The sequence below is a fragment of the Chiloscyllium plagiosum genome, chromosome 19 (genome assembly GCF_004010195.1).
Source record: "Chiloscyllium plagiosum isolate BGI_BamShark_2017 chromosome 19, ASM401019v2, whole genome shotgun sequence".
NCBI lineage: Eukaryota > Metazoa > Chordata > Chondrichthyes > Orectolobiformes > Hemiscylliidae > Chiloscyllium > Chiloscyllium plagiosum.
The window spans coordinates 61,815,100-61,841,352 of record NC_057728.1 but is presented as its reverse complement, the minus strand read 5'-3'; the positions used below and the strand labels follow the sequence as shown (position 1 = coordinate 61,841,352).

Sequence of the window (26,253 nt, the reverse complement as noted above, 5' to 3'; positions counted from 1 at the left end):
CAATGACCTTCCCTCCATCCTAAGGTCAGATGTGGGGAGGTTTGCAAATGAAAGCAGAATGTTCAGCATCATTCATGATCCTCAGATACTGAAGCAGTCTGTACCCAAATGCAGCAAAGCCAAGACAACATTTAGTCTTGACCTAATTTGTGGAGTAACACTTGCGCCACATGAGTGCCAAGCAATGACTTTCTCTATTGAGAGAATGCAGCCATTGCCTGTTGATATTCAATAGCATTACTATCATTTGAATCCCTTAAATATTACTATACATATAAGAGCAGGTCATAGACCAGGAATTCTTTAGAAAGTAACTCACTTCCTGACTCCCCAGGTCTTATCCACCATCTACAAGGCATAAGTCAGGATTGTGTTGGAATACTGCCCATTTGCCTGGGTGTGCAGCTTCAACACCATCCAGGACAAAACCAGACCACTTGCTTGCCGCTCCGTCTAACACATTCAGTATTCACTCCCACTCCCACTGACACACCGTGGCAGCCTTATGTGCCATCTGTAAATGCAACTGACCAAGACTACTTAGATGACACTTTTCAAACCTGTGACCACAATCACTTTGAAACAAACAGCTTGGAACACCACCACCTGCAAATTTGCATCCAAGCTGTACAGTATCTTGAATTGGAACAATATTGCTGTTCCTTTATTGTCGCTGGGTCAAAGTCCTGGACCTCCCACCCTAAATGATATTGTGGGTGCACCTACACCACATGGATTGTAGAGAGGAAACTTAGCATCACCATCTCTAGGGCAGTTAGAGATGGACGATAACGCTGCCACAATTTGTTTAGTTAGTCTGTAAAATCTGATACAACTTTGTTTTCTGGTAGGTCATTTTTCTTTCATTCCTATAATGTATTAATATTGTATAAAGGCAGCTTTTGTATCATTTGATATTTTCACTATTTTGATTTGGATCCATTAAAATCAATAAAGCAGGGTAAAAGTGGAGGGAAGGTTACATCCTTAATTATAACCTTATTATATTCTCATTTGCATTTTAAATAGTGTTTCAATTTTTAAAACCTCAATTTTCTTAATCTGAGACCTTACGGTTTTAAAAGTCTGGAACATAGCAGAAAAGGAAGAAGTTATATTCTTTTATAGCAACAAAATTTGTTGCAAATAAATAAGGTCAATCTTATTTTGTTTGTGCCCAGAAGTTATGGCGATGAATTCTAAAATGGGATGAAATTTGTTATTTAAGACAATAAGCTATGACATAATGCATAGCTCAACCCTTCTCTCTGTACAAACCAGTGAACCTTAATGTCTTTAGAGAATATTGGGAAGTAAATACATGTACTTGGTAAACGACTATATCAATATTGCTTTGCTTTAATCTCTGGTTAGGATGAAATGAGCATTTATTTTTCATTTTTGTCAGAATGTTGATTACATTCATTTAACTCTCATAGGTTTACTGCATTTATTTTTCAAGCAAATAAACAAATGTTCATTCACACCCACATCTTGGTCAGGAGGGTGTATTTTGTTTAACTTGAAATATCAGTAGAAAAGTTCAGAGTTCATTTATGTGGCTGAACAAATCTGATTGACATGTTTTGTGTTAAGTATATACAACAAGCTGGTAATGAAGCCACAATGTGGATCATTTATGTTTGTCTATCATGCAGTTATTGAGCACACTTTCATCTTTACCAAAGAGCACCAATAATATGGAATAAAATATATTAATTTTTCATTTTTGGTTCTTTCTTCTTCAAAGCACTTGACATATTGAATTGTATTGTAACTGTGAATGTAGGTTAATTGCAATCATGAAAATTTATTTTGTTGGAAGTCATTAATTAAAATTGTGTTGATCCTTACTTTGTAATTAAAAATACCTCCCATTTTTCTCTATAAAAATAACTGAATTGCATTCATTTTAACAGTGTCTATACTGGAGATGTCTCACACTGTTTCCTGTGTGGAATTATATGTATGAATGTTGCATTTCAGTTTTAAATTTTGTTCAATAAAGTGGAGAACCCATTCTCACAGACCTATGTATAATAGATATACCTATGATATAACCTGACAGTAGTAATTTACATATCACATTGAGGCAAGAGGAACATGGAAATAATAAGTTTTGTGAGGGGCCCAAATAGATAGGCATAAGTAGGCAAGGGGACTGATGGATATTCTCATTCCTGACTTTCTTCCATAATAGTAAAGCTATAGTCTCCTAGGAGTGATTGTTCCAATTTAGCTCACTTTTTGAAAAAGGCTCAACCATTCCCTGCTTCCCAATAAGATTAGAAGAATAACTCTTAGTAATAGGGAGGCAACATACTAGTGGTATTATCACTGAACTGTTAATCCAGAGACTCAGCTAATGTTCTGGGAACCTGGGTTTGAATTCCACCCTGTCAGAATTGAATTCAATAAAAAAATCTGGAATGAAGAGTCTAATGATGACCATGAAACCATTGTCAATTATTAGAAAAACCCATCTGGTTCACTAATTTCCTTTAGGGAAGGAAACTGCCATCCGTACCTGGTCTGGTCTACATGTGATCCAGACCCACGGCAATGTAGTTGACTCTTAACTGCTCTCTAGGTAATTAGGGATGGATAATAAATGCTGGCCTAGCCAACGAGGCCTTCAGCCCGTGAATGAATAAGAATTCCTGGACTTGGACATTCTCCTTAAACTGACAATCTAGTATTGATGACCAACAGAAACGCTAAGTCTAGACATCAAACATGAACAATTGCAAATGCCCATAAGACAGTCACCCAATCTGCCAAAACATGTGTTTTCTCCCACCACTGATTGTCAGCCTCCTGCTCAGCAACTTTCTCTGCTGACCCCACCTGCTTCCTATTCACTGCCCATGCTGCCTTTCTTGAAATGGCTATCTCAGAAACATCTTTCAATCTCATGTCATCACTATCCGCTATACAATCTGCTTAAATATTACTATTTTTGCTGAAATATCTTCTGAAGAGAAGAGCATGTGGCTGTTTCTAGCTGAAGGTATAACTCTTCTCCAGCTGTTTGGTCTTCACCTCATTTTGGTGAAATTCAAATTAAGATTTTGACAAAAATGCTGGATTTGCTCAGCAGATGTGACTGGCTCTGTGGAGACAGCAGTTAAATTTCTAGCTCCATGATCTTTCGTAAATACTGCCAGACCTTTTGAGAATTTGTAGAATTCTCTGTTGTTATTCCAGATTTCCCACATCAACAGTACCTTTCCAGCACCACGGACAGTTTTATTTCAGAGGTGCATTAATTGGAAAAAAGATCCAACTATCTGCCCATTTAATTGGTGTAGATTGAGAACAGATCACCATGTGCATTAATGTAACTTTTAATCTTGAAAAATGCCTTGTGTCATTTCAAAATAGTCAAAACCAGATATCCAACCAATAAACCAGGAGATGTCAGCTAGGTTGATGAAAAGCTTAGTCAAAACAGTAAGTTTTGATAAGCATCTTCAAAGACGATCTTCCTTTCAAAGGCAGAGGTGTTGAGGCTGGAAACTCCAAATTGCAGCAGAATGCATAACCACTGCTGTAAACTTGAGTTATGGTACTACTGGACAAGTTAGATCCCAGAAATAAGTCTGGCCTGATAGATCATTTTTTTGAAAATTGTTAATGTGCACATTCACTGAAACATAGTCACATGATGCTGGAGTTTCTTTCACAACAAACGTTTATTACAATGAAGTTGAAAATAAAACAAGTCATAGGACATAGAATGTACAGCATAAGGATTGGACAGCATGGTGACTCAGTGGTCAGCATTGATGCCTCACAGTGCTAGGGACCTGAGTTCAATTCCAGCCTTGGGCGACTGTGTGGAGTTTGCACATTCTCCCTGTGTCTGCATGGGTTTCCTCCAGCTGCTCTGGTTTCCTCCCACAACCGAAAGATGTGCAGGTTAGGGTGGATTGACCTTGCTAAATTTCCCATAGTGTTCAGGGATGTGTAGGTTGGGTGCATAAGTCTGGGGTAAATGTAGAATCAAAGGGGAATCAGTCTGGGTGGGTTACTCTTCAGAGGGTCAGTGTGGACTTGTTGGGCTGAAGGGCTTCCGCACTGTAAGGATTCTAAGGAAAGGTCCTTCCATTCACTATGACTGCGCCAACCATGATGCCATTCTAAACTAATTATATCCCTCTATTCTCGGCCTGTTCATGTGTCTAAATACTTCTTGAATGTTGCTATCATATCTGCTTCTATCACCTCCACTGCAGCGTGTTGCAGTCATCTATTACTCTGTAAAAAACAACCTGCCTCGCACATCATCTGTAAAATTTCCTGTTCTCACTATAAATTTATGCCTCCTTGTATGTGACATTTCCATCCGGGGAAAAGGACTCTGACTATCCACCATATCCATGCCTTTCATAATTTTATAGGCTATCAGGTCAGCTCTCAGCCTCCAACCCTCTCACAAAAACAATCCAAGTTTGTCCACCCTCTCCTGATAGCTAATACACTCCACCCAGGCAACATCCTGGTAAATCTCTTTGCACTCTCTCCAAAGCTCCCATATGTTTCCTATAGTGTGGTGAGCAGAACTGCACACAATATTCCAAATTTCACCTAACTAACATTTTATAGAACTGCAACATGACTCACCAACTTTTAAATTCAGTGCCCCAACTGATGAAGGCAAGTATGCTGTATGCCTTCTTTGCTACCTTATCCACTTGTGTTGCCACTTTTGGTGAGCCATGGACTGGCATCCCAAGATCCCCTGTATATCCTGTAGTTCCTAAGGGTCCCACCATTTACTCTACACTTTACTCTTGCATTTGACTTACCTCACTGGATTAACTCTATATACCACTTCTGTGCCCTTCTTTCTAGCTGATCTCTACCCTGTTGTATCCTTGAACAGACGCCTTCACTCTGCATAACTCTTTGTGTCATCTACAAACTTACTAATCAGACCACATATATTTTCATCCAAATCATTTCTATATTATTACAAAGAGCAAAAGTCCCAGCATTGATCCTTGTGGAAAACACTGGTCACAGAACTCCAGTCAGAAAAACACCTGTCCACAACTATCCTGTCTCTCCTCTGACCAAACAAATTTTGTATCCAACTTAACAACTCATCCTGGATCCCATATGACCTATCTTCCAGACCAGCCTACCATAAGGGAAGTTGGCAAATACTTTAGTAAAGTTCATGTAGACAACATCCACTGCCCTACCCTCATTAATCGTCTTCATCACTCCTTCAAAAAATTCAACCAAATTTATGAGACAAGACCTCCATTGCACAAAGCCATGCATTCCTAATAAGTCATTATTTTCCAAATGCAAGTACATCCTGTCCAATAATTTCCCTGACACTATAGGCTCACCGGCCTGAAATTTCCTAGATTATCCCTGTTGCCCTTCTTAAACAAAGGAAGATTATTGGCTATTCTCCAGTCTTCTGGGACTTCACCTGTGGTTGAAGAGGATATAAAGATCTCTGTTAAGGGCTGTAGCAATATTCTCCTTTGCCTCCCTCAGTATTCTGGGATAGATCCCATGAGGCTCTGGGAACTTAACTATCTTAAGGAATTTCATGATATCCAACAGCTCCTCTTCATAAATTCCCTCCTCTGACTTTATGGGGACTTATCCTTTCCCTAGCTACCCTCTTACTTCTAATATACATACAGAATGCCTTGGAATTCTCCTAGTCTTAACTTGCCAAGGACATTTCATGGCCCCTTTTAGCTCTTCTAATTCCTTGCTTAAGTTCTTACCAGCTTTGTTTGTAATCCTGACTTCCTTTCTTTTTTTGACTAAACTTTCAAAAATATCTCATGTCCTCAAGTGTGCCTGAATCTTGACATCCTTATCCTTCATTCTTACAAGAACATGCTGGTCCTGAACTGGCCTTTAACAGACTCCCACACATCAGATGTGGATTTACCATCAAACAACTGCTCCCCAATTAAGGTGAGATGAGGGCCTTAGAGGTATTATTGCTGGACTGTTAATCCAGAGACCCGGGTAATGTTCTGGGGACCTGGGTTTCAATCCTACCACAGCCTATGGTGGAATGTTAATTTGAAACAAATCTGGAATTAAGAGTCTGATGATGAGCATGAAACCATTTTCAAAATAAACCCATCTGGTTCACTAATGTCCTTTAGGGAAGGAAATCACCATCCTTACCTCATCTGGCCTACATGTGACTCCAGCCTCACAGCAATCTAGTTGAATCTTAACTGCCCTCTGGACAATTAGGGATAGGAAATAAATGCTGGCCTAGCCAGTGTGCCCTCATCCTGTGAATGAATAAAAAAATCTAATTTCTCCAGTTTCTCTGTAATAATTTTTTAGTTACCCTTTTCCCAATTTTACACTTTCACCTGAGGATGAATCTTACCTTATCCATGACCATTTTAAAACTTAAGGAATTATGATCTCTGTTCCCAAAATGTTCACACTGAAACCTTGACCAACCAACTCATTTTCCAAATTCCCAATTACAAGGGTTAGTGTAGTCCCTTCCCCAGTTGGACTATCTACATTGTTTTAAGAAACCCGCCTGAATGCAAGAAACAAATTCTGTCATTCAAGCCACTGGAACTCAGGGGAAGTTAAAATGAGCCACTATAACAACCTGTTATTTTTACATCATTCCATGATCAACCTCCATATCTGGGCCTCCACCTCCCACTGACTATTGGGAGGCCTATAGTATAACCCCATTATAGTGATTGCTCCTTTCTTATTCCTGAGTTCTACCCACATGTCTTGCTGGATAAACCCTCCAAAATGTTCTGTCTTCGTGCAGTTGTGACAGCCTCCTTAAAAAGTAATGCAACTCCCCAACCCCTTTTACATCACTCTCTACTCACCTTAAACATCTAAACTCTGAAATGTTGAGCTGCCAGTCCTGCCCTTCTTTCAACCAACTTTCTGTAACAGCTACCACATCATAATTCCACGCTCTAATTGGGCTCTAAGCACATCTACTTTACCTGTGATACTCCTTGCATTAATATAATGCAAGATATTCAACACCTCCTCTTTATAAATGTCCTCCTCAGACCGCCAGTCCCCCTGAGATTATTAACCTGACCCTGCCTGTGCTTCTTATTAGATTTACTTGATGTAACGTTCAACTTCTCAATCACTCCATGTGCTGGCCTACTGCACTGGATCCCTCCAACCCCTGCCACAGTAGTTTAAACCCTCCCGAGTCGCACTGCCAAGCTTCCTTGCCAGGATTTTGGTGCACCTCCAGTTTAGATGTAGTCCATCTTTCTGGTACAGGTTCCTCCCTGGAAGAGATCCCAATGATTCCTTATCTGAAAGCCTCCCTCTTACACCAGCTCTTCAACCATGCATTCAATTGTATTATTTTCTTATTTCTGGCCTCACTAGCACATGGCACAGGGAGTAAGCCTGAATTATAACCCTTGAGGCCCTACTTTTCAATTCTCTACCTAACTCTCTAAATTCCATTTGCTGGATCTCATCTCTTTCTGCTGTTGGTAACCAATATGACCATGAATTCCATCAGCTCATCCTCCCCTTTCAGAATGTCCTGTGCCCACTCAGAGACATCCTTGGCCCTGGCACCAGGGGAGGCAACACACCATCCTGGAGTCTCACTTGTGGCCATAGAAACACCGATCTGTGCCCCTGACTATACAGTTCCCTATCACTACATCATCTAATTATAGAATACATTACAAAAAACCCCAACAAAACAGAGTTTCAAACGATTCCACAATACCGTTACTTTTCAGTGAAATCCAGGGAAATTACACTTCGATATCAATTAAGTTTGAGTTTGTTACTGCTTCATTATCTAAGGTGTCATGAGTGGTGCAATCATGAGCGAGCATCCTTATTTCTGATCACTTGATGGAGGTAAAATCATTGAAGAAGCAGATTAAGATGGTTCAGGCCAGGACACTACTTTGATGAACTCTTGAGTGATGTCGTGAACTGAGATGACTGGCTTACAACAACAACAATTAAGCCCCACAATTCTACAGGTTGTAAGGTAAATGAAGTTAACCTTTTCCATCCAATTAAATACCCAATCTATGTAGAGGTCACAGGGGAACTCAGGCTCAAGAAGGCAGGGGAGAAATTTCAATGATACAGTGATGTTATGTGGAGGGGTACGCTATAGTTATTTATAATTAGTAATAGTCCTAATTAACAAAGTTACGTTAAAAGCTAATCAAGATTTATTCACTAATGCTACTTCTAAGATCTTAAATTTAACATGGTCTTGGTACTAATTTTGTTACAATTAAATCCCCATTGATCTTACACTAAAAGATGTCTGAGAAACACAGGAGATAGTCAATTATTTCTCTTCTTCCATATGTTTTGATTGATAATAAACCAATAATTGTTTTATTTCAGAAATAATTCAGAAATCTAATGAATAGACATGATTATGTTTAAAATCTGATATAGATCAGATATTTTACAGGAAAAAGCAGCTTACTTTCATTCTAAACTAAGAGATTTCTGAGAAACACAGGAGATAGCCAATAATTTTTTTTCCACCATTTTTTCAACATTAATTCAAATCCGATATTTTATGATAAACTGTATTCCTATTTAGTAATGCAATTTAGACTGTCAATTCACTGCCACGTTCTCGTTTTCAGATCATCAGTTCCACCTTCTGGGTGCAATAGGTATTACAATGTTTTAATTTCCCAGGTACTGAAATATGACAGAATGTCAGCACGTATGAATATATATAAGAAGTTTGGTGATATCCTAATCTGTCTATATAACGGCATCAAAGTAATTAACATGCAAGACAAAATGCTCAATGCATTAATTTAGTGCAGTGCCACGCCGCTTTTTCATATAATGTAGGGAAAGCGTGTAGTCATCTTTCCACAAGGTGCAGTTTACATTAGTAAATCAGGATGAGAATGAAATGTCAGATTCTGATTCCAAGAATTACTTTTTCAGTTTTCCCTTGGAGTTTAAACGACAAGTTCCAATGTTACAATTAAGTGGCGATGACCTTATTTCTCAGCATTTGAACTGCATTATTAGCCAAACCCGCCTTATTTCTATGCTGTTCCCGACTCTCTCCTCCTTGCCCAAGACCGCCCATTCCCAGTGTGAATTCAGTGTGGTCACTTGGAACAGCTGCAGCGTGCTGTTTACCTCTGGGCGTCACCACCATTTCCCTCTGTCTGCTTCATAGACATTATCTCCATCCACCCCTCACCAAACATACACAACTGATGCATCTACATATGATGCAATTTATGGCTCTAAGCTTGCTTTCTTGGTTTCAAGCACTTTGCACACTTTTCGAGGTTGCCAGGCTCTCTGCTCTGCATTGCTCTTCAGTGTTATGGCTCATCAGCACTGTGCACCAGCCAAACCATTTGCATTGCGTTTTAGTGCAGAGGAAGAGGCTTGCAACTTTTCACACTTTGTCGCACTGAATAGATGAGGGTTCGACATGTTGCTGACCACAGACTACATTGATGTCACACCTGCAGCACGTGCGAGCGGCCTACACAGCAATAACACACCATGTGTTTCAACCAAATGGCCATGTCTTAAAGTCGAAGGAGACCAGTCCTTCATGGACTGAAGAAGGGCTACTTTCAGTCTGGGGATACAACTTCACTCAGTCAAGAGGCTAATCCAATTCCAGTCCGGGGGTGGGGGGTTGTCATTGTCAGTCAGCTGCTTGGTCTGACCAGAATCTAGGGATCCTAGTCTTTGTGGTCTGGGAATGGGACTACAGTCAGTGCTACAGGTCAACTGCAACCACCTAGGGATTGCAGGTATGTCAGGAGGATAGCTACTGTGGGTACATCTGACCACGGGCTGTGTCCTGCTCACTTGGAATGTCTCACAAGAAAATGTAGGAGTAGCCACTGTCCTGGGGTGGGATTTTAGAGAACAAAGTGGAGAACAGTTTGGAGGGTTCTCACAAGTGACAATCACTGTGACCTCAAAGTGAGGAGAGTCAATGGCCAACACGGACATGAAAATTTTCAAAACCATGGACTCGGAATTTAAATTGGCATCAATAATATTTGCATTGATGGGATGAATAGAATTATGGGAGGCTGAAAAATGAGAGGATGCAAGAATAGAATTTTTTTAAATGGTATCATTCATCTCAGGTGGAGATGTACTCAGGACACAAAGGTGAAAGCTTGCCATCTTGCCTGCAAGATCACAAATGCCATAGCATGCAGAACAGTCACAGTTAAGTTAGTGGTTTTCTCTTTGAGAGCAGGGTAATAATTCTTAGAAAGTGAGAATCTGCCAGCAACCACTGATTCATTAATGTCATTCATTTGAAAGCAAATTGAAATTTATTGCAGGTCAATGGTATAGTAAGAATGAAGATTAAAAATTATAGCCTTAAGAAGTTTGCATCTATCACCATTATGTCATGTCAGATAAACAAATCTGCACAGAGGGAAACTTAAAAGTCTCACCTGTGTTTGTATAATGGCATCACTTCTCAGATCTAACACTGGAAGGCAATGTCTCAGAGCTGCCATTTCTGCATATCTAACTGTAAGTATGCAAGGACATGGTCTGTAATGTTAAAGTGATCTTTCTTTGGAGGGGATATTATCGTATTGGACCAGTACCTAATGTTCACTCCCCCAGACAAGAATTAGCACTTTGGTTCTGCAACAGACATCTGAATAAGGTTAAATAGCTCAGAGACCCTAATGGAAGAATGAAATTGGCTTCCTTATGAACATCCACAGCACTCTGTGTCAGGGCATAACGTGGCACTTCATAGCGATTGTCTGAGGGCACGGGAGTGGCGTTAATAAGCTTCCAATGCACCAAGGCCCAACTTACCTGTGACTATTGATGTTAAATTTTGGAGGTACGTACCAAATATCCTGGAAGTTGCATGACATGTCATACCAGAGAACTCACAGGTTCTTACCTTCTTCCAAGATCCTCAGACCATACAAGATCCACAGCTGAAAGAAAGAGTTACCCTTGCATGGCTGGGTACACCCTTACAGAACACTTAGATAGAGGAAGAATGAAGACATAATGCTTTCCATGCTTCTACCACAGACCATAGACCTTAAGATGATTTTTGATGTCTGGACTGCTGAGGTGGTGTAGCCTAGAAAGGGTATTCTGCATCATTCTTCACAACTGAAGCCAAAGGTGATGATGGCCTGGATACAAAAGAAATGGGGGATTGAGGCATAGCCCTTAGAGGAACAAGATGAGGACAAGGGCATTGACCAGGAGGGACATCTGGGAGACTGTGATGAAGCTATGACTGTGGTATATGAGAGGCCACTCAGAACTTAACTGAAACCAACTGCAAGATAAATGATGTCCAAACATGTGCAAGTTAGGTGATTTGGCCATGCTAAATTGCCCATAGTGGCCAGGGGTGTGCAGGTTAGGTGGGTTAGCCTTGAGACATGCATGGTTAAAGGGATAGCGTAGACGGATGGGTATGTGTGGGAAGCTCTTCGGAGGGTCGATGTGGACTCAATGGACCGAACAGCCTCCCTCCACACTGTAGTGATACTATGATTCAACAATAGTCATGATTCGGAGATGCCGGTGTTGGACTGGGGTATACAAAGTAAAAAATCACACAACACCAGGTTATAGTCCAGCAGGTTTAATCGAAAGCACACTAGTTTTCGGAGCGACGCTCCTTCATCAGGTGATTGTCACCTGATGAAGGAGCATTGCTCCGAAAGCTAGTGTGCTTCCGATTAAACCTGTTGGACTATAACCTGGTGTTGTGTGATTTTTTACTTTATGATTCAACAAAAGAGCTAGGTGCACTGTTTCACTGTGTACTGTCGGTTACAATGGCAAACAGCCCCTGCTCAGTCCAAAGTATATGTGGATCGGGTTATTTCTGTGCTCCTAGATCTTTTATGTTGCTGAATGAATGCTTTCTTATCCATATGTTTGTGTGCAAAAATGTTATCTTCAGATGTTAAACATTCAAGTATCTTTATTTTAGAGATGCTCTTGATATTTTGGGGGAAAGCAGCAATTGGTGAGCAAGGACAGTAATTGCGCATGTTGCTGAGGTTAGGTGGCTCTTAATGCTTCATATTGGTACAGATATCCAAGTTTATGCAGTGAAGCTTCTCATGATAGGTAGTAGGTTGGCAGTGATCCTGGGGCACCACCTTTCCACCAGACAATCTACCAGCACCGCCATTTGACACTCAGAGGACTGCCAGAGACCAGGCATCTGCTCAGTCCCAGGCAGAAGATGACCCTTGGTCTTGACCATTAATGGCTTTGTCAAAATGCACAGATAGGCACAAGAACAGCACAGAAGTCTGTCAGAGGCAGCAAGTAAACACGATCAAAGGATGGAAAGGTCCACCAACATTAGCTGTACCACATGATTTCAGGATTCATTCATCTGGCTATCTCCATGGACAGGTCGGTGACCATCATGGAGACCCAGGTCCAGCACACTTGAGTGTTTGGTGGATACACAGCTGGTCAGATCCTGCAACATTCTAGTTGTAGGTGCTCAGTGTCACTTACAAAGTGAGAGAGGGATCTTGATTGCATGCCTCTCAAGGAGACAGGGTAGTGCCTGTAAGCACTCAGAGGGAGGACCAGCAACACATAGAGCTCTCAGAAGTTTTCTCCATGGTGATTACAGAGGTGCACAGATCCTCGATGTCCCTTTGCCTGCAATGCCAAAGCTTTCAGAGTTTCCAGCTGTGGAGCTGAAATTGCATGTAAACAGGATCTTGCCATCAGATCTGGGCCCTCTAGACTCCAAATGCCTCTGGGGATGAGTGCCAAAATCTTCCAGGGCAACAGTGTCATCTCTACCCTGGCTCCCCCTAACCTGGCTGCAGACAGTGTGACTGCACTCAGCATCATGGGAGGAAAGGGAAGCAGAAAACTTACTGAGGGAACATATGTGACATGGTGACACAACAGTAAAAAACCTTGCATTTTTCTAAATGTCTATGCACTTGCACTCTTCAAATGCCTATTCTACTGTCTTTATTGCCATTTGGTTGAAGTTGCTCTCATGTGAGAGATGAAAACCCCTTCAGACATCCCAAGGATGAACTAATTGTAATCATGAAGTATTGCTCATATCTCTGACAATCAGCTCCTAGACTTCAAATAGCCTCAGAGGTTGAGGAGCCTTGAACCATAACATTGATGATTGCAGGTGAGGAACTGCACTTTAATGTTGTCCACATGTGATATTGTGCCTTGTCTCTCTGATTTCTGCTTTGCCTTTACACTGAGTAGGACCTGTTAAATATGCAAAGAACTGCCTGAGGAAGTGTTAGACAGAGTGTTAGACAATTTAAAAGACATTTGGACACATACATGAATAGGAAATGTTTATAGGAATATGGGCCAAATGCAGCAAATTGGGACTAATTCAGTTTGGGAAACTTGGTTGGCATGAACAAGTTGGACTGAAAGGTTTGGCTGTGCTATATGGCTCTAGATATTTGAAAGCGGAGTCATCTGAAGATATCAAGTGCTCAATAGTGAGATTCTTCAGTCACTGTTTAAAGCTTATGGGGGAAAAAAATCAGCAAACCTTTTCTTGTATTGAGACTGCAACATTTTCACTGATGTATATTCCCAACTTTCTTTCCATTGCCCAGACTGCTCCAGAGAGCAGAAAATTGCATCCAATGAGTCAGTCAAGCAGCTTGTTCTTTACAAATGCAACATGTTTCCCTGCTGAAGTTGCCTTTATATCATGGAGTTCTTTTCAAAAATTCCAAAATTACAGATGTATACACAGTCAATCACATCATAAATTAATATTTCAGGTTGCATCTTTATAGAAAGGCACATAGGCAAACATGATTAGTTCAAGATTACCGAGTGAAAATCCTGTCCAAATAAATTTGGATAATGTGAAGAAAATGGTGTTATCAGAAGTGATTCAAAATTAGTCGCAGTACATAACACTTTATTGAAGGCTGTTTTTCAAAAAAATAAATCAAACCAATGATCTTGGAGACTAAACGTGTGTTTAATTTTAACTCAAACTCAAATATTTGCTAATAGGGCTTGATATTCTTTAATACCACACCTGGAAGAAGTTTTATAAAAGTTCAGGTGCCTGATTTTTGTTTAACTTCTTCCAACTGATTTGAGTGAGGATCATTTGAACAAATCTATCCAACATGAACTGTAGTTCATGAGAGATTTGATGGTGCTCAGTGTGCATGGCGCAATTGTACGCTTAATACAAAGCAGCCATAGTGATTCACTGAATTTGACATCCAGCTTGAGCATTATTGGAACACACTTTGCATTGTCTACACAATTATGCATTTAACTTCCACTAAACAAAGAAGTGCTAATTAATGAAAATTAATAAAAATAATTAAATTTATAGTTCAATTCAGAAAAGAAAAAATCTTATTTTGTAATTCACTTTGGAGGTTTGAATGTAACTGATGATTTGAAAACATTATATAAAATTAGATGAAATCTTACAAAAACTTTTCACCAGCTTAGCAAGTTGATCTTTCACCTTTGGCAACTAAAATGTACATTAATAACTATCTCTCTGCTGGTTCTCATATTCAGATGTGAAATTAGTTCATTGATGCTTGTTTACAGGAGGGTGTAAAACAGCCTATAATTTAATGCAAACTGAAGCTTGTCCAACAAGCATAACTGTTGTAGGAAATGGAAATGATCCCAATCATGAGACGAGGCCCTGAATGATTTCTCAGGTGGATGTAAGAGAACTCATGGCATTAACTGAAGGAATGTAGGGCAGTTACTCCTGGTGCTCGACCAAATCAATATTGCTAGAAAAATGGATCATCTGATCAATATCACACTTCTGTTTGTGGGACACTAATGTCACATTGCTCTCTATTATAACAACGATTACACAACCAAAATAATCAATGCATTATCAAGCACCTGCAGACGTCCTGACATTGTGAGGTGCACAATACAGATACAAATTTTTGCTTTGCAATGAGCATGATCTTCAATGTGTATCCCCTTTAGCTCAGTAAGAGGCACAATTGCATTGCCTGGCAAATAAAAGCAGCATGGCCAAACAACCTTGACATTGGTTGTTTCAGAGTGGAGCCAAACCAGAAAGCACACTAGGAAATGGATGAGATGGAAGGTGGGCACTCTTGTCTTTATTTGAGTCATTGACTATTGGAAAACAGTATTCTTGTGGCACCAGCAAGCCACGGGGCCGAGTGGGGGGGGGTTTGTGGACCAAAACCTCAATTGGAAAAAGGATCCTGTGATGTAGGTAACCCCTCTTTTTAATACCCAAGTTTACTTACTGGCTGCCTTTCACATTACCAAACTCTTCCCGCTGGCCAAAATGTTCCAGCCATTAATTGGCCACATAAGAACATCAGTTGGTGGGAGGGTCAACAGATCACCCAAGACTTCGCCCACTGTTTGATCAATTGTGACCATGAAAGGGAAAGGCACATGGATGACAGGAAATGCACCCATGGAATTTTCCCAGCTCTCCATCTACAAATCCCTTCCCTTGCAGCAGACGGTAAAACTGTAAAATATTACATTATAATTCTAAGATTCCAGATGACATGGACAAAAACATTAAAAAATGTGCCACAGAAGATGTTACTACATGATTAGCGACTCACAGGATAAAGCGTAATATATTAGTATGCATTGAAGACTGGCTAATTGCCAGAAAACAGAGTAGGAATAAACAGGACATATTTGGGTTGACAAACAAGGCACAAACGTTCTTGGGTCTCAGCTAAATTAAATTAACTGGATGAGGAACCTGAGTGTATTGTATTTGGTTAGTTGGGGAAGTAGTCAGTGAGAAGGAAGTAATGAGGTTAAAGAGGGACTTCAACAGCTTGGGTGAGTAAGAACATTGCTGATGTAATACAATGTGTCCAAGTGTGAAGTTATCCATTTCGGTCAAAAAAAAAGAAAACAGAATTTACATTTGATTGGCATGACAATTATTAATGTATATTGGGAAATATTTGCATTCAGAAGAATTAAAAAGTGCATCTTGTACATGATCAATAAAGTTAATGTACAATACCAGCAAGCAATTAAGAAGGAAAATGTTTGTTACAATTTAATTGGAGTACAAACATAAAGACATAAACATAATTGGTGAGGTCACATCTGGGAGAAGTGCTTGCAATTTTGCTCTTATTCCTTAAGAAGGAAGTACTTTCATGAGGAAAGTTCAATCAAAGGTTTGGAAATCCTTCGAACTTTCTACCCCAAAAAACTGCACAGAGTATATACAACAGGGATGTTGATTTTGTTTTGTACTGAGGGACTTAAGGCATATAGGGATTGTCATAGCCTGAAGGAAAATCACAAAAGAAAATGTTATCCTTTTATTTCTGTGTTTAACGTCTGTTTCTTTTGTTTTAAAAGAAATAACAACCTTGCTGGACTCATGCACGTCAAGAAATGAATGACTTTATTCATGCGATTGTGATACATGATTAACACCATACTAAAAAGAGAAACAGGAAACAATTGATATTGTACATCTCGTAACCCTACCAGGAGTGTCACAATCTATTTGAGAAATGGTCTGATGCTCGAGCTCCACTTCTCCAGGCATCATCACAAGAGGTAAAGATTTAATCAAATTACTCAAAATTTCTCAATGTATCTGATGAACTCAAGTTAACAGAAAACACTGACCTGGTTTCTTTAATTAACAAGAAAGTTCTATTTATTCCGAAAAAATCAATTCTAACCAGAGGAAAGTAAAATGAGTTATCTATTTATAATTCTGCCAGCTTAAGATGTATCTCCTTTATCTAACTCCAATGCATACACACTGACAATGTCACAAAAAAGCATGGAGATTTTGGATGGAGAAAAAAATATTGGTGCAAGACAGTTCAACAACATCAGTCTATGTGATTGGATGGGGTGTCCCTTTTGCATTGTTCAAGTCCCTGTGTGAGAGGCAGCGAGAGCTAGAGCAAGAGAGAAGATGCACACAGCCTTGTCTTTTTTGCAGTCTGGAGGCTTCAGTCTTTTCATTGTTCAGACAAAAGCTATGCACCTGCACAAATTAATCAACAATCTGTCACTGGGTAAAGCATGCTCGACACATGCACTGACACTATGGATGTATCACAGACATGTATCCCCCTTCTTGAACAAAGCAACAACGTAAATATGACTCACGATGAGTTTTAGTAACTTGCTTTTATAAAAAAATATAGCCACTCCTTCCATGGTATTGTGTTTAAAACAGTCCTTTCCGATTTTGGTTCACAATCCAAAAGAAGAATACGATATAGCAGGAAGTCATATAGAGTGTATTGTGCTCAAGCAGAATCTAAAATTTTATATACACAGTTCCATTAGCATAATACAAATATTAAAGGAAAGTGTCTTGAGAAAGTAAAGATGGGAGTTCAGGGAGAAATTCTAGTGCATAGGACAAAGGAAGCTGGGACATGACCACCAATGATGAAGTGATTAAACTTAGCAAGCTCAACATGCAGCAATTGGAGAACTGCAGATATTTCATATTGTAGGGGTACAGGAATGGACCATGAGGTATTGGAGCATGATTTGACCATTTAGCCCATCCAGTCTGTTCTTCTATTCAATCCTGGCTGATATGTTTTAAACTGCATTCTCCTGCCTTTTCCCTGTAAATTATGATCCCCGTTGTAATCAAGAAATTACCTATCTCTGTCTTAAATACACTTGGCCTTCAAAGCCTTCTGCGGCAATGGTTTCCACAGATTCACCACCCTCTGACTGAAGAAATTCCTGATTTCAGTTCTAAGGGGTCATTCCTTCACTTTGAGGCTGTGCCCCTGGGTCCTAATCTGTCTTTCTCGTAGAAACATCTTCTCCACATCCTCGCAATCCGGGCATTTCAGTATTCTGTAGGTTTCAATGAGATTCCCTCTCATTCTTCTAAACTGCATGGAGTACAGATGAAGAGACTTCAACCACTCTTCAAGTGACAATCCCTTCATCCACAGAGTCATTCTTGTAAAACACCTGTGGACCTGCTCCGATGCCAGCAACCTAGATGCAAGGCTCAAAATTGCACACAATGGTCCAAATGCTGTCTGATCACAGCCCCGTACAGCTCAAGCAGTACATCACTGCTGTTGTATTCCAGCCCTCACAAAATGAATGATAGCATTGCATTTGCCTTCCTAACTGCCACCTGAACCTGCATGTTAATTTTAAGAGAATCCTGAACTCGGACTCGAGTCCCTTTGTGCTTCAAATTTGCAAAACTTTGCCCTGTTTAGGAAATAGTCTACACTTCTGTTTTTCCTACCAAAGTGCAGACCGTCACATTTTCTTACACAGTACTCCATACCTTTTTTGCCCACTCTCATAGCCTGTCCAAATCCTTCTGCAGCCTCCCTACTTCAACATTACCACCCCTCCAACATTCTTTGTGTCATCTGTAAACTTAGCAACAAAACTCTCAGTTCCTTCATCCAGATCATTAATATACAATGATAATAATTATGGTCCCAATACTGACCCCTGCAGAACTCCGGTAGTCATTGGCTGCCATCATGAAAAAGACCCCTTTATCCCACTCAGTGCCTTCTGCCAGTTAGCCAATCCTCTACCGATGCCAGCACCTTGTCCCTAACACTGTGGCTCTTATTTAGCAGCTTCTTGTGTGTCACCTTGCTAAAGGCCTTCTGGAAATCCAAAAATATCATAGCCACTGGCTCTCCTTTGTTGAACTTGATTGTTACATCCTCAAAGAATTCTAACAGATTTATCAGGCATGACCTCCCCTTGATGAAGCTGTGCTAACTCATCCGTTTTACCATGCACTTCCAAGATTACTCCGCAATCTCATCTTTAATAATGGATTCTAAAATCTTACCAATGTTCAAAGTCATGCTAAGTGACCTATAGCTTCTTACCTTCTGCTTCCTTTCCTTCGTAAGCAGAAATATTACACTAGCCTTTTTTGCAAATCTGTGGACCCTCCCAGACTCCAGTGGCTCTTGAAGATCACTAACAATGCCTCCACAATCTCCTCAGCTATCTCCTTCAGTTTCTTGAGGTGTATTCGATCTGGTCCTGGTTATTTATCCACCTTCATACTTTTCAGCTTCCCAGAACCTTCTCCTTAGTGATGGCTACTACACTCATCTCTACCCCTGACTCTCTTGAAGTTCTGAGCTGGAAATGTGTTGCTGGAAAAGCGCAGCAGGTCAGGCAGCATCCAGGGAACAGGAGAATCGACGTTTCGGGCATAAGCCCTTCTTCATCTCTTGAAGTTCTGGTGTGTTACTGGTATCTTGCATGAGGACTGACATAAAGTAACTATTCAATTCCTCAGCCATTTCTTTGTTCCCCATTACTTCGCCAGCCTCATTTTTCAATGTTTACTCTTGCTTCTCTCTTATCTTTTATGAACCTAAGCAAAACTCATACAACCTTCTTTTATATTACTAGCTACTCTCATGTTTCACCTTCTCCCTCCTTAATGCTTTTATATGTGTCCTTTGTTGGTTTTTAAAGACTTCCTAATCTTCTGGTTTCTCACCATACTTCACTAGAATGTATGCTTTTCCTTTTATGCTGGCCTTAACTTCCCTTGTCAGCCTTAACTTCACTATTCCTTTGACTAAAAAATTCTTCTTCCTTGGGATGAATTTTTGCTGTGCCTTCTGAATTACTCCCTGCCATTACTATTCAACTGTCTTACCTACCAGGCTCCTTTCCCATCAACTCTGGCCAGCTCTTCCCTCATGTTTTTATAGTTACCTTTACTCAATTATAATACCAATTCACCTGATTCCAGCTTGTCCCTCTCAAAGTGCAGGGTGGATTCTATCATATTATGGTCACTGTCCCCTAGGGTTCCTTACCTAAGCTCCCTAATCAAGTCTGCCTCATTACACATCAACAATCCAGAATTTCTCTAATGGGCTCTGTCACAAACTGCTCCAAGAAAAAAATCTCAAAGACATTCTGCAAATTCATGACTTATTGTCTGCACACATCCTGAATACTATAAGGAGGCCTGTACTTAACTCCCATCAGAGTCTTTATTCCTTTGCTGTCCTTCAACTCTACAACACAGATTCTACGGCTTCTGACTCTGTATCATTTAGAGTCATAGAGATGTACAGTATAGAAACAGACCCTTCAGTCCAATGCGTCCTTGACAGGTATCCTAAACTAATGTAGTCCCATTTGTCAGCACTTGGCCCATATCCTTCTAAACCCTTCCTATTTACATACCCATCCAGATGCCTTTTAAATGTTATAATTCTACCAATCTCCACTACTTCCTCTGGCAGCTCATTCCATACACATTACCCTCTGCATAAAAAAGTTGCCCCTTAGGTGCCTTTTAAATTTTTCTCTTCTCACCCTAAACCTATGTAATTTTCTTTCTTACTAACAAGGCAAACCCTCCTCCTCCATCCATTTGTTTCCACAAATAGAGATATTTCAAACAAAAGTTGTTGTGCAGAACCTTAATAAAGGTCGAAGTGGATCACAAACAGAGGACTACATCCAGTTCTACTTACCTTCTTTAGGAAAGATGCGAGGCTCTTAGAGAGTACCAGAGGAGATTTATAAGAGTGGTTCCTGGGGTAAGGAATTTTAGCTTTAAAGTTAGACTGGATTGGCCTCATTGGAGTAAATGAGGTCATGGGTAGATTTTATAAGAGGTATACACAAATATGAAGGTAGGAAAAGTCTTTTTTTTTTTTAAAAACTCACCTGTGAGACCCAGGCATTGCTGGCTGGGCCAGCATTAATTGGCCATTCCTTGGTGCCCTTGAGAATATGGTGGTAAATTGCCTTCTTGAACTACAGCAGTCTCTTTGTTGTAGGTGGACCCACAATGCCAATAACTGAAGAAATATGGATAACTAGTTTGAAGGTGAACAGAAGCTGGTGGTTTCCACATTTCTGCTGCTCTCGTCCTTCTAGATGGAAGTGGCATTGGTTAGGAAGGCGCTGTCTAAGGAGCCGTGTAAATTTCAATAGTGTACCTTGTAGATGGTACACACTACTGTTATTAAGCATCGGAGAAGGGTGTGGATGGAGTGCCAATAAAGCGCACTACTTTGTCCTGGATGGTGTCCAGTGTTGTTACAGCCTACTCATCCAGGAAGTTGGGAGTATTCCATCACATGCCTGACTTGTGTCTTGTAGATGTTAGCTAAGCTGTGGGAGTTATATGAGCTGCTCTTGTAGCCACTGTAGTCATTTGGCTAGTCCAGTTCAGCTTCGGATGAATGGTAACCCCCAGAATGCAGGTGGACTGGGTGAATAATGTTGCCAGTGGATCCAAAGGGAATTCAAGGAATGCTTACAGGATACCTTTTGGAACAGCTTGTGATGGAGCCCACAAGGGAACAGGCTACTTTGGACTTAGTTCTATGTAGTGAGCCAGATTTTATAAAAGATCTTGAAGTAAGGGAACACTTATGAGACAGCGATCATAATATGATGGCGTTCAGTCTGCAGTTTGAAAGAAAGAAGGCAAAATCGAATGTAATAGTGTTACAGTTAAATAAAGGTAATTACAGGGGCATGAGAGAGGAACTGACGAAAATTGACTGGAAGCAGAGCCTAGTGGGGAAGACAGTAGAGCAACAATGGAAGAAGTTTCTGGGTGTAATTGAGGACACAGTACAGAGGTTCATCCCAAAGAAAAGAAAGAATTTCCAGGGAGGGGTTGTACAGCCATGGCTGACAAAGGAAGTCAGGAAATGTATCAAAGAGAAAGATAGAGCTTATAAAGTTGCCAAGAGCACTGGGAAATCAGAAGATTGGGAAGACTACAAAAACAAACAGAGATAACAAAGAAAGAAATAAGGAAGGAGAGGATCAAATATGAAGGTAAGCTAGCAAGTAATATTAGAAATGATAGTAAATGTATCTTTCAATATATAAGAAACAAACAAGAGGCAAAAATAGAAATTGTGCCGCTCCAAATTGATGCTGGAAGACTACTGCTGGGAGATAAGGAAATAACTGAAGAACTTAATAAGTACTTTGTGTCAGTCTTCACAGTGGAAGACATAATATCCCAACAATTAAAGAGAGTCAGAGGGCAGTGTTGAGCATGGTAGCCATTACAAAAGAGAAAGTACTAGAAAGGTCTAAAAATCGATAAATCTCCTGTTCTGAGAGAGGTGGCTGAGGAAATAGCGGGGGACCACTGTAATCTTTCAAAAATCACAGGAGTCAGGGAAAGCCCCAGATGATTGGAAAATCGCTGTTGTAACCCCCTTATTCAAGAAAGGATCAAGACAAAAGGTGGAAGATTATAGGTCGATTAGCCTAACCTTGGTTGTAGGTAAAATTTTAGAACCAATCGTTAAGGATGAGATTTCTAAATTCTTTAAAGTGCAGGGTCGGATCAGAACAAATCAGCATGAATTTAGTAAGGGGAGGTCATGTCTGATAAACCTGTTAGAATTCTTTTAAGAGGTAACAAGTAGGTTAGACGAGGGAAATCCAGTGGATGTTATCTATCTAGACTTCCAAAAGGCCTCTGATAAGGTGCCTCATGGGAGGCTGCTGAGTAAGGTGAGGACCCGTGGTGTTTCAGGTGAGCTACTGGCGTGGATTGAGGATTGGTTGTCTGACAGAAGGCAGAGAGCTGGGATAAAAGGTTCTTTTTCAGAATGGTAGCTGGTGACAAGTGGTGACCCGCAGGGTTCAGAATTGGAGCCGCAGCTGTTCACTTTATATATTAATGATCTAGATGAAGGGACGGGGCAATTTGGCGAAGTTCGCCGAGGAGGTGGAGTGGCTGCAGAAAGATTTAGACAGTTTAGGAGAGTGGTCCAGGAAATGGCTAATGAAATTCAACGTGAGCAAGTGTGAGGTCTTGCACTTTGGAAAAAAGAATACAGGCATAGACTATTTTCTAAACTCTCGAGAAAATTACAAAGGGATGTGGGAGTGCGGGTCCAGGTTTCGCTAAAGGTTGATTTGCAGGTTGAGTCCATGATTAAGAAAGCAAATGTAATGTTGTCATTTATCTCAAGAGGGTTGGAATATAAATGCAGCTATGTGCTACTGAGACTTTATAAAGCTCTGGTTAGGCCCCATTTAGAATACTGTGTCCAAGTCTGGGCCCTACACCTCAGAAAGGACAAACTGGCACTGGAGTGTGTCCAGCGGAGATTCACATGGATGATCCCAGAATGGTAAGCCTAAAATATGATGATTGGCTGAGGATCCTGGGATTGTATTCATTAGCGTTTAGAAGGTTGAGGGGAGATCTAGTAGAAACTTAGAAGATAACGCATGGCTAAGAAACGGTAGACGCAGGGAAGTTGTTTCTGTTAGGTGGGGAGACTAGGACCTGTGGGCACAGCCTTAAAATTAGAGGCACTCAATTTAGAACAGAAATGAGGAGACATTCCTTCAGTCAGAGACTGGTGGACCTGTGGAATTCATTGCCACGGAGTGTAGTGGAGGCCAGGACGTTGGGTGTCTTCAAGGCAGAGATTGATAAATTCTTGATCTCGTGGGGAATTAAGGGCTACAGGTAGAGTGTGGATAAATGGAATTCAAAAGTCCATAAACCATGATTACATGGCAGAGTGGACTCGATAGGCCGAATGGCCTTGCTTCCACTCCTATGTCTTATGGTCTTATAGAATGCTGATAGTGGAGGATTCAGTGATGGTAATTGGCAGTGATTAGATTGTGTCTTATTTTAAAGGCCATTATCTTGAATTTGTGTGATGAAAATGTTACATACCATTTTTTTAGCCCAAGGGTGGATGTTGTTCAGGTCTTGCTATATTGGACATGCACTACTTCAGTCTCTGATGATTGTAAGTTGTGTTGAACATTGATTTATTGCACAATGGTGAACATCTCTACTTCTGACTTTTGTTATGGACCAGGCCAGACCCCCTCAAAACCTTTCAGGAAAGTAGGCCAAACCCTAATTTTGCTAGTTATTTTAAGCAGGTATACAGTGGATATTCCAGGAGGGATGCAGCTGGTCAAACCACTTAGTTTTAAACAAAACAGAATTTTTTCACAAGATTACTGAATGAAACACAAACAAAAGTGAATAGAATACCAATTAACTTAACCTATCCGAAAACCCAACAGATTATCCCAACTTAATGATGCTGTACTAACTACTTGCCACAATCCCCCTATACACCCCTTGGCACAAGAAGCAAAATCAAATGCAGGGGAGAAGTCAGAGAAAGAGTATCAGTCGAGACCTGCTTCTTTGGTTAAAGCAGCTTTTTTAACTCTACAGTGCTAAAACCAAAGCAGAAAAAAAGGCTGAGCTGAGAGAATTGGTCACTCCCCTTTCATTGTACAAATGTTTTTTAAAAAATTAAAACCCTTTTTCTGAGGCAGTATCTGTTAGTTATAACCAAATTGGCCCTAAAACTATTCAACTCATTTCGAAGTCTGTCTTTTACAATCTCTCTGAAAAATAACCAGGACAAACATAACTTTGTTAAAGCAGCATTGTCACACCTTGCAACAGAGGAGTCATTAATGAAGCAGCGGAAGATGGTTGGGCCTAGGACACCAGCGAAAGAACACTTACAGAGATGTCCTTGAGCAGAGATGACTGACCTCCAACAACCAAACCACCTTCCTATATGCCAAGTATGACTCTAACTAACAGAGACCCCCTCTCCAATTCCCACTGAATCCAATTTTACTGGGGCTCTTTAATGCTAGACTTGACTAAATGTAGCCTTGATGTCAAGTGCAGTCACTGTCACCTTATCTCTAGTAGTCAGCTTTTTTGTTCAAGTTTGAACTTGCTCCCATTGGCTGATGGCGCAAAGAATTAGGAACACAGTTATAAGGTTTTGATTTAGAAAAGCAGGGAAAATGTGAAACAAAAGTGTAGTGGTGAATGGTAATGAATGCTGACAGAGGTGGAGAGGATGAATGATTTTAAAAGGAAATGGAATTGACACTCGAGGCAAACAAATTTGCAGGCCTACAAAGATTGGGTGTTGGAACGGGACTGATTTGTTTGCTCCACAGAGATGTCAAGGACTGGATGGGCTAAATGACTTTTTTTCTGTGTTGTTTTGACTCAGTGAAAGAGACCCCACCTCCATCCAATCCAAACTCCTTTCACACCTTTCCAAAGTTTTTCTTGCCGCCAACATTCCTGCAGACTCCTCCCACACCCAGTCTCCAGCCTGCTTCCCAAATCTTCACTCCCTACTGATCTCTCACCCACATGTGCAATCCCTCAAGACCTTCCTCTCTCATCTGATCCCAGCAGTAATCCCTCCATACCAAACAAGTCTACATATGACCCACCTTGCTATAGGTTCCTTTCAATGCTTCCTCGTTGTAGAACAAAAAGACAGAAGTTATTGGGATATGAATGGCCAAAGGAAACACTACTTTCCTACAACTTGAGCAAGAATACACATACAGTAAATAGTGAGGAAGGAAAGTGTTTTTTTTTGTTTTTCATGGCATGAGGGTTTGAATAGAGGAGCAAGGTTGTCTTAAGCAGGTGGCCAGAGCCTTGGTGAGACCACACCTAGAGTACTGTGTGTAGTTTTGATGATCTTACTCAAGAAACTATATACTTTCCATAGAGGTATCACAGTGAATGTCCACCAGATTGATTTCTGGGATGATCAGTTTGTTGTATGAAGACAGATTGGCTCAACTGTGTCTGTACCCACAGAAGCTTAGATGAATGACAGGGGATCTAATTGAAATGTGTAAGATCTTTGATCAGGTTTAATAGACGTGGGGATATTCTCCTTGGCATGAGGTGGGGAGGGGGAGGAAGTGGATGTGATGGTCCAGAATTGTCTCAGGACACAGGATAGGCCATTTTGAACTGAGATGAGGGGCATATTTTTCCACTCTAAGGCTGGTGAATTTGTGGAATTTTCTACCACAGGTGCCTATGTAATTGGATATATTTTTAAAAAAGAGATTATTGGAGACTAAAGATGTCAAGAGGCATAGGGAGATAGTGGAGTATGGCATTGTGATAGAGAATCAACCATTATCACTTTGAATGATAACATGGGCTTAATGAGTTAAATGATAACCTTGTGCTCCTAAATGCCTTACTTACTATGTATTGAGCTGTGTTGATGGATAGAGATGGATGCCAGTTCAACTGATTCAAGGATGCCAATCACAGATTCTTTTCCAATTCATACCCTGAAATTTTGGATATCAAGGTCAGAAGTGCAGGACCTGGTATAGGGCTGGAACTTTGAATATGAAAGCCCATTTTCTGGTACATATGAATGGCTGGTTGTT

At 40.5% G+C, this 26,253-nt stretch overlaps 2 long non-coding RNA genes across 2 annotated transcripts in view; both read right to left on the bottom strand.

The window, feature by feature from the left end:
- LOC122559321 overlaps positions 1 to 26,253 on the bottom strand; it is a 108,441-nt gene that overhangs the window by 54,300 nt on the left and 27,888 nt on the right. The gene's annotated exons all lie outside the window — the stretch shown is intronic.
- Positions 16,425 to 21,579, bottom strand: LOC122559323. The gene is made up of 2 exons (XR_006314396.1): positions 20,719 to 21,579; positions 16,425 to 17,041 (listed from the first exon to the last, which is right to left on the bottom strand). It is a non-coding gene; the product is annotated as an uncharacterized LOC122559323 (long non-coding RNA).